General features: G+C 38.0%; 1 pseudogene; it reads left to right on the top strand.

Annotated features, from left to right (window-relative positions):
• Nucleotides 1-915: 915 nt before the first annotated feature.
• LOC141516261 (N-alpha-acetyltransferase 10-like) lies at nt 916-1868 on the top strand (annotated as a pseudogene).
• The last annotated feature ends 6213 nt before the right edge of the window (nt 1869-8081 follow it).

An 8081-nucleotide genomic window follows, 5' to 3' on the forward strand; every position in this document is an offset into this window, starting at 1 on the left:
CGGGGTGCCTGGGACCCGGGAACAGCAATGGTTTCCAGAACTCTTGCCTCAGGGATTCCCAGAAACAGCTTGGAGGGTCAATGGGAGAATTCTGCCACACTAGAGTGATCATGGAGCCCAGGTCAGCACAGGCTTCAAGGCAGCCCTGGGAATCAACAAAGCCACCCAGTTCAAGAAGGTTCAATCCACAGAATGTAAGGGGGTAGAGAGAGACTGCAGAGATTTATCTGCCATCCCTAGGGCAGGATTCTGCTGCTTTGCCTGCACTCAAATTTAGGTCACAGTCTGGTCTGCATACTACCATACAGGAGCAAGGACCCTACTTATAACTCCAGAGTAGAGTGCTTGTGGTCATTCACAGACCAGAGAACAGAACAGGAGAGCAGTCAGAGACTCTCAGAAGACAATGGAAGAATTAAGTTCCTTGGTGGGGTGTACAAAAAAAAAAAATCCAAAACCTCTAGAAGTACAGTAAATCAAGTCATAGATTGAAGAAATGAGCAAACAGAAAAATATCATAGAAAATTAGTTTTAGGGGCAGCTAGGTGGCACAGATTGAGCACCGGTCCTGGAGTCAGGAGTATCTTTGTTCAAATCTGGCCTCAGACGCTTAATAATTACTTAGCTGTGTGGCCTTGGGCAAGCCACTTAACCCCATTGACTTTTAAAGACCTTAAAAAAAATTAGTTTGGTTCCAGGGCAGATTAAAATATACACCCAGAAGATGACAAAGTTAAAGATTCTTGATTCAAAACCTCCAAGAAAAATAGGAACTGGTCTCAGGCTATGGAAGAGTTCAAAGAAAGACTTTGAAAATGAAGAAATGGGGTACGTTGGCGGCGACGGCAGCTTGGAGGGCAGTGCTCACCTCCCCTCAGTACTGAGGCTGACTAGGTCCATTTGGGTGTCGGCACCATGAACATCCGCAATGCATGGCCAGAGGACCTGATGAATATGCAGCACTGTAACCTGCTGTGTCTTCCAGAAAACTATCAGATGAAATACTATTTCTGCCATGGTCTATCATGGCCTCAGCTCTCTTACATTGCTGAAGATGAGAATGGGGCTACGTCCTAGCCAATATGGTGGAAGATCCAGATGATGTCCCCCCACAGACATATCACATCCTTGGCCTAAAGCGTTCCCACCACCGGCTAGGTCTAGCACAGAAGCTGATGGACCAGGCCTCAAGGGCTATGATCGAAAACTTCAATGCAAAATATGTCTCCCTGCGTGTCAGAAAAAGCAACCGGGCAGCTCTGCATCTGTATTCCAACACACTTAACTTTCAGTTTAGTGAAGTAGAGCCCAAATACTATGCCGACAGAGAGGATGCCTATGCTATGAAGTGGGATCTGACCCAGATGGCAGAAGAGATGAGGAAACTGAGGTCCAGAGAGGTGAGAGGAGTGCCTAAGGTCACAGCGGCAGAGCCAGGACTAGAACCCAAGTCTCCTCACTCCCTCCTGGTCCGGTGCTCTTTCCACTATGCCACATTGCCTCTTCCTAGAGACACAGGATGGTCTCTCTGTTTCCTCCTGATTCTCTCTGTTTCCCCCTTTCCCCCTGCCCCTTTATATCTGTTCCTCCACCTGTCCATCTATTTGCTTGTCCTTTCACCTTCATGGTAGGTGAGGAAGCAATGGGAGGTAAAGGAGAAAGGTAAATTTCTGGTGCTGGCCTCCCTGGAGAACAAGATGGACCCCAAAATCAACCATGTGGGGAACTGCTGTCTTGAGGAGAAGGGCCTAGGACCCACAGCTGAGGACAGCAGCGGCGGTAACAGCAAAGACCTTAGTGAAGTCAGTGAGACTAAAGAGAGTACTGACATCAAGGATAGCTCAGAGGCCTCTGACTCTGCCTCCTAGGGTCTTCCTCTCCCCCCCCTTTCCATGTCTTCCCTAACCCTGGATTTCCACTCTTCATTAGCCACCCCCATCTCTGTGTCTCTCCCCTTGTCCGCTAATCAATTCTTCCAATTAAACCATTTAGGGCAAAAAAAAAAAAAAAATGAAGAACTGAAGGTAGAAGAAAATTTGGAAGGAGAAATGAGAGTGATGCAGGAAAATCATGGAAATCCTTGGTGAAGGAGATAAAAAAAAAACACAGAAGAAAATAACTTGTTAAAAATCAGTTTAGGTAAAATTTAAAAGGCATTGCAAAAGACCAATGAGGAGAAACACTAACAAGCAGAATTGGATATTTGGTAAAGGAGATAAAAAAAATATCTCTGAAGAAAATAAATCCTTTAAATGTAGAATGGAGGAGAGGAAGCTGATGGCTTTTCAAGACATCAAGAAACAATGAAAGAAAAAGCAAAAGAATGAAAAACTAGAAGAAAATGTGGAATATATCATTGGGAAAAAAAAAATGGACCGGGAAAAAAGATCCAAGAGAGATAATTTAAAAATTTTTGTGCTCCCTGAAAGTTATGGTCAGGAGAAGACCCTAGATTTCTTTTTTCAAGAAATAATGCAGAAAAATTTCTCTGAGATCCTAGAACCAGAGGGTAAAATAGAAATTGCAGAAATATATTCATCACCTCCTGAAAGAGATTCTCTCCAAAAAATCCCAGGAACACTGTAGTCAAATTCCAGAGCTCCCTAGCAACTGTCAAGCAAGCAGAAAGAAATAATTCAATTATCATTGAGCTACAGTCAGGATAAAATTAGATTAAGCAGCTTCTATATTGAGGGTTCATAGGGCTTAGAATATGATATTTTGGAAAGCTTTTGACTTGGATTACAACTTAGATCAATTACCCAGCAAAACTGAACATCCTCTTTCAGGGAAAAGATGGACATTTAACTAAATAGGGGACTTTCAAACTTTCCAGTTTACATGATCAGAGTTGAACAGAAAGTTGGATCTTCAAGTACAGGATTCAGGTGATGTATAGAGAGGGTGGATAAGAAGGGTTAAGTATGAGGGATTTAATGATGTTGAAGTAGAACTGTGTGTATTCCTGCATTGGAAGAAGATAATAATAATTCATATGAACCTTCTCATTTATAAGAGCAGTTAGAAGGAGCATATATAGACAAGATACAGGAGGGAGCTGTGGTATATATTTAGTATAAAGATGGAGTCAATCAGTGATAAAGGAAAGTACTGGGGAAAAGGGAAAAGAGAGGAAGAAGGAACAAAGATACTTTACATAAAGGAGTCAAGATAAAGCTTTTTCAATGGAGTGAAATGGGGGGGGGAGGTGAAGGGGAATTTGTGAGCATTCATTCTCATCAGAAATGCCTCAGAGAAGAAATAACATATGCAGTTAATAGAGTTTAGAAATCTATCTTACCCTAGAGGAAAAAGAAGAGGAAAGTTCTGGGAGAAAGGTGACAGGGCAAGGGTGGGGAGGGAATAGGTGATAGGAGAGCGAAGATTGTAGGAGAGGAAAATCAGATACAACACACTTCTGAAGACAGACAGGGTGAAAGGGGAGAGAGAGAGACCAGAATTAATGGAAGTGGGGAAGAAAAGAATGGATTGAAATACAGTTAACAATAACAAATAGGTACCTATTGATACCTTCAAATGGTATCTGAACGCAGACTGAAGTATACTTTTTTTTCCTCTCACTAATTTCTCTTCAGGTTTCTCTATCTTTTTCGGGGTAAGGGGGTATATATTTACTGTCACAACAAGATTATTTTAGTTACATGAAAATAAGTAAATAAATCACTAAAATAGTAACAACAAATATGATTTTCATCAGATTTTCATACAGAGCAATGAAAATCATCACTATTTAGAATAATTAAATGTTTTGATAGATAATTAATTTCATTGGTTTCAGTACACTTTCTAAGTAGTGAATTCAGCCTAAACCCATTGGGATAGTTGATATGATTCTGGGTCAGTCTTTTTCACAAACCTGTTCTTAGATGATGTAACCAACTTACTGGAGCCATTCTTATGAATTGAGAAGAGAGAAGGTGATAGGGTAGGAGAGACAAGAAAAGAAGATGAAAGGAGATGGGAGGAAAGGGGAAAGGCCAGGAGAGAAAAGAAGGGAGGAGAGGAGAGGAGAAGAGAGGAGAAAAGAGAAGAGAGGAGGGGAAAGAGAAGGGAGAGAGAGGAGAGAAATTTAAAAAATTTTAAATCTACTATATAAGCAATTTTATCACAATGAAATGACATATAAGGATCCTGAATTTTTGGCATCATTTTTGAAGCCATAGATATTTATTATTCAATTAGAAACGAGCAATTTGTTAACCTAAAAGTTGATGTTATTTTAACATCAAGGTTATATGATGAAAAATATATTGATTTACTATTATTTACATTCAATCTTTACCCAAATATGCAATTGTATTGATAGCATGTACCTAACAGCAAGTGATTATAGTACCTTATTTTATAACATTACCCATGGTTGAAGGCCAGTCTTATTAATGAGGGGAATGTAATGCCTTAAAAAAGAAATGTTTTCTTTGTACATTCATTCAAAAAATGAGCTTGAAAAAGTCAATTTCATTTTTTATAGGATGAGGGTAAAATAATTTCTTGTACAGGTTTTTGAAATATGACCTCAAGCAGGCCTCAGCCCAAAGCTACCAGATCTTGGAATTTATTATTGTCAATAGCCTGTGTGACCTTTACTTTAACTGCATCTTGGCTGTCAGTAATAATCCAAGGCTGCACTTTCAATGATAGAATGAAAGACTTTGCATATTGAGTCTCTGGGTCTCCTTGAAAATGTTCAGAAATCACGGCCATTTATTCCTATTGTCACAGCAAGGTCCATTATGAAAGCTCATTCATCTTTCCTTGACTATGAAGAGTGGAGAAATTCCACTCTTGGTTTGAATCGGGTACTAACTGCTGCAGTTCTCTAAGATAAATCAACATTCTGACTTCTAGGTCTGGGGTCTTAAATATTTTCTTATTCTGGGCACCTGAACTTTTGGTAAATGTACAAATGATCACCCATGTAAAATATCATTTTCACATATTCCTAGAGGTTTGATAACATCAGTATGTACTTGAATGTTCTACATCAGAACTATTCTTCTTTATTGTTTTATTTTGTCTACTTTCCTGTGTCTTTGTCTTTTTGTTTTTATTTTGCTCCCTGACCTGTGGTTTAATTAGCAAGAGAAATTCCTATTATTCAGTAAGTAGGTAGATGACCTAACAAATAAAGCCTGAGATATGGTAGGCAGTGTCAGGAAGAACTGTGTCTTCCTCAGAGATTTATTAGCTGTGTGACTCTAGAACTGTCCTTTACCCTCTGGCTGAATGTCTTTATTAAATAGCGGAAAAATAATATTAGCAAATACCTCACAAAGTTGTGAAGAACAAATGAGATAATATTTATAAATCAAATAAAACATAGTACCTCAGGATAGTAACTTGCTTCTAGTATAGAGTTGTCTAAAACAGGAGAGATTAAATTACTCACCCATGATCTCACAGTCAGTGTGTCAGAGGCAGAACTTGAAACCATGTTTTGCTTATTCTAGAAACTTTCCTTAATCCAAGATAAATTTTTCAAGGATTTATTTCATAAATATTTTTGGAGTTTAAAAAATGTTTACTGACTGTCAACTCCAGGAGAAATGCCAAGAGAAGAACAGAGATCTGTACAAAATATTCACTGAACTGACCAAAGCCTTTGATGCTGTCAATCACGAGGGCCTGTAGAAAATTATGGGGAAATACAGTTGCCTGGAGAAGTTCATCAGTATTGTATATCAGCTTCATGATGAAATGCTTGCTAGGGTTCTGGATAATGGATAAAGCTCTCATTCTTTTCCAGACACCAATGAAATGTATCAGGACTGTGTGTTTGCTCCCATGCTTTTTATCATGATGTTTTTGAGATACTGTCAGATGTCTTCAAAAAGGAGAAAAACGCATCAAGGACAGCTATAATACTGAGGGTAAGTTATTTAACTTGAAAGGGCTACAGATCAAGACTAAAGTAAAGAGAAAGTTGATGCATGCTTGTGTTTTTTTGTTGATATTGTTTATTTTGTTTGTTTGTTAGTTCATTCACAGGTAATTATGAACTTCATGCAGCCTTGAAGTTGATATATACCAAAGTATGTCTACTCCCTGTGCTAATTTTGATCAACAATTAATACCAAGAAAACACAGATTTTCCACAAGCCAAAAACACATCCTTCATATGTGGAAACATTGGTTACAGCAAATTGAGACATACTGAATGTAGGAAATTAAAACTCCCAGTTTGTCTACCTGATGCACCTTTATTTACCTGTTATCACAGGTCTTTCAGGCAAATAAAAATGGTAAAATGGTATGGGTGATGTTTTTTGATTTGCATAAATTGGATTTAAGTGAGGCAGAGATGCACAAAGACAAACTCACTCTCTCTTCCAGAATCATTGGAGTCCAAGGGAAAGACAAAGGTCAAGATAACTAATGATAATCAGTGATATAGTGTATTATGACCTTGGCATTTTCAATGTCTAATTAAACTTTAAGCTCTCCAAAGGACTTGCTTCAACCACCTTGAAAACCATTGGAATAAATGCTTCCAATTGTTCATTCAGCCAAGGGGGGAAGTCTTCATAGCCTTGGAGTAGACACCACCTTTAACTCACTGATTGGGTATCAGATCCTTAGAATTACCCTCTACTTGGGTCAGTCTGTCTGTGAAAAAGATTAACAATGGAGTTGTCATTGTGCTTGCTATAGTTTCTTGGAGCCAGAAATGAAATTGGATCAATCAGGTGAGAAACAAAGATGGAAAGCAACCCTGAAAAGTCTCAACAGCCCTCACACCAGAGGTGCTAGTCCTCTTTGAACATGCCCTACACTCCATAAATTATTGTATTTGATACTTAGAATAGCTTTATTATGTAGGCACAATTATTAGTACCATTTTGTAGATGAAGAAGCTGAGATTGAAATAAGAAAGTGACTTGTCCAGATAAACAAGTATTTGAGAGAAAATTTGAACTCAACTCTTCATGACTCCAAATCTAGCACTCTATGAACAGTGCCAACTGCCTTTAATCTTTGCCTTATACCATATCCAGGTCTATTTTCATTGGGATTACATTGAATTTTCTAAACCTAGAGGAGGTGAAAGAAGAAGTTTTAATACAAGGGATGTCATAAAGTGTTCATTAGGCATACTGCTACTTACTATTTGTGAATCATTCCTTTGTTATTTCCTTTCATATTGTATTTGCAAAGATAAAGAATGAAGTTATACTACACAAAGTATTAAAAATGGTACAGTAGAATTTCAGATTAGGAGTAGTCTAGTTTACATATGATTCTCTGCACAAGAAAACATATTCTGTAAAATCTGTCTAGCAGGATGAACAAAAATTCGAAGTTCCAGCATCATGTTTGGAGTTCACTCACAACTAGAGAAATGCATTTTTTTTAAATTTTCATATGTCAATAAAAGGAACCTGTCAGCCCACAATGTCCATTTCTACTACAATACTGTCTCCATGTTCGGCCACTTTTCACTATTCACAATCATCCCCTTTGCTCATGCCCTCATTACCTCTTAGTCTGTTGCTAAGTCTCCCAATTTGTCTACCTGTCTCAAGTACCACCCCTCACCCATTTAATCTGAAATGAAGGTAAAGAAAAAAAAATAATCAGTGAGTCAACATATGAAAGTGATTCTAAAATAAGTGAAGTCAGTGGTGTTATTGTTATGTTTACTGAAAGTAGCATGTGAGAGAACACTCCCAACATTGAAATCCCCAAGCAATAACCTTTCCTCCTCCTCACTCTCATCTTCCACACATAGGCTATGACTCTGGTCAAAGGTAAGGTGCAGGACAATTTGTTTAATTATCAGTTTATATTGTGTACTAATCATTGCTATTGTATTTCAAGTGCATTAGGGACAAAAACTAACTTAAAATTATAAATAATTATTTTATATGAATATTTCTGGGGATCTGGTTACAGATCTCAGACTACCTTATCTTCTATGGGAAATTAGCTTTGAACAAATAGAATGATGAGCAGAATATTTTAACGAATTAAATTCATAAACTGAAGTTCTACTGAATTAAATATCATGAAAACTTGAAGGATAGCAAAAACATAAAAGACAATTTAAGCAAATAAAATGT

The sequence above is a fragment of the Macrotis lagotis genome, chromosome 3 (assembly GCF_037893015.1).
Source record: "Macrotis lagotis isolate mMagLag1 chromosome 3, bilby.v1.9.chrom.fasta, whole genome shotgun sequence".
Taxonomy (NCBI): domain Eukaryota; kingdom Metazoa; phylum Chordata; class Mammalia; order Peramelemorphia; family Peramelidae; genus Macrotis; species Macrotis lagotis.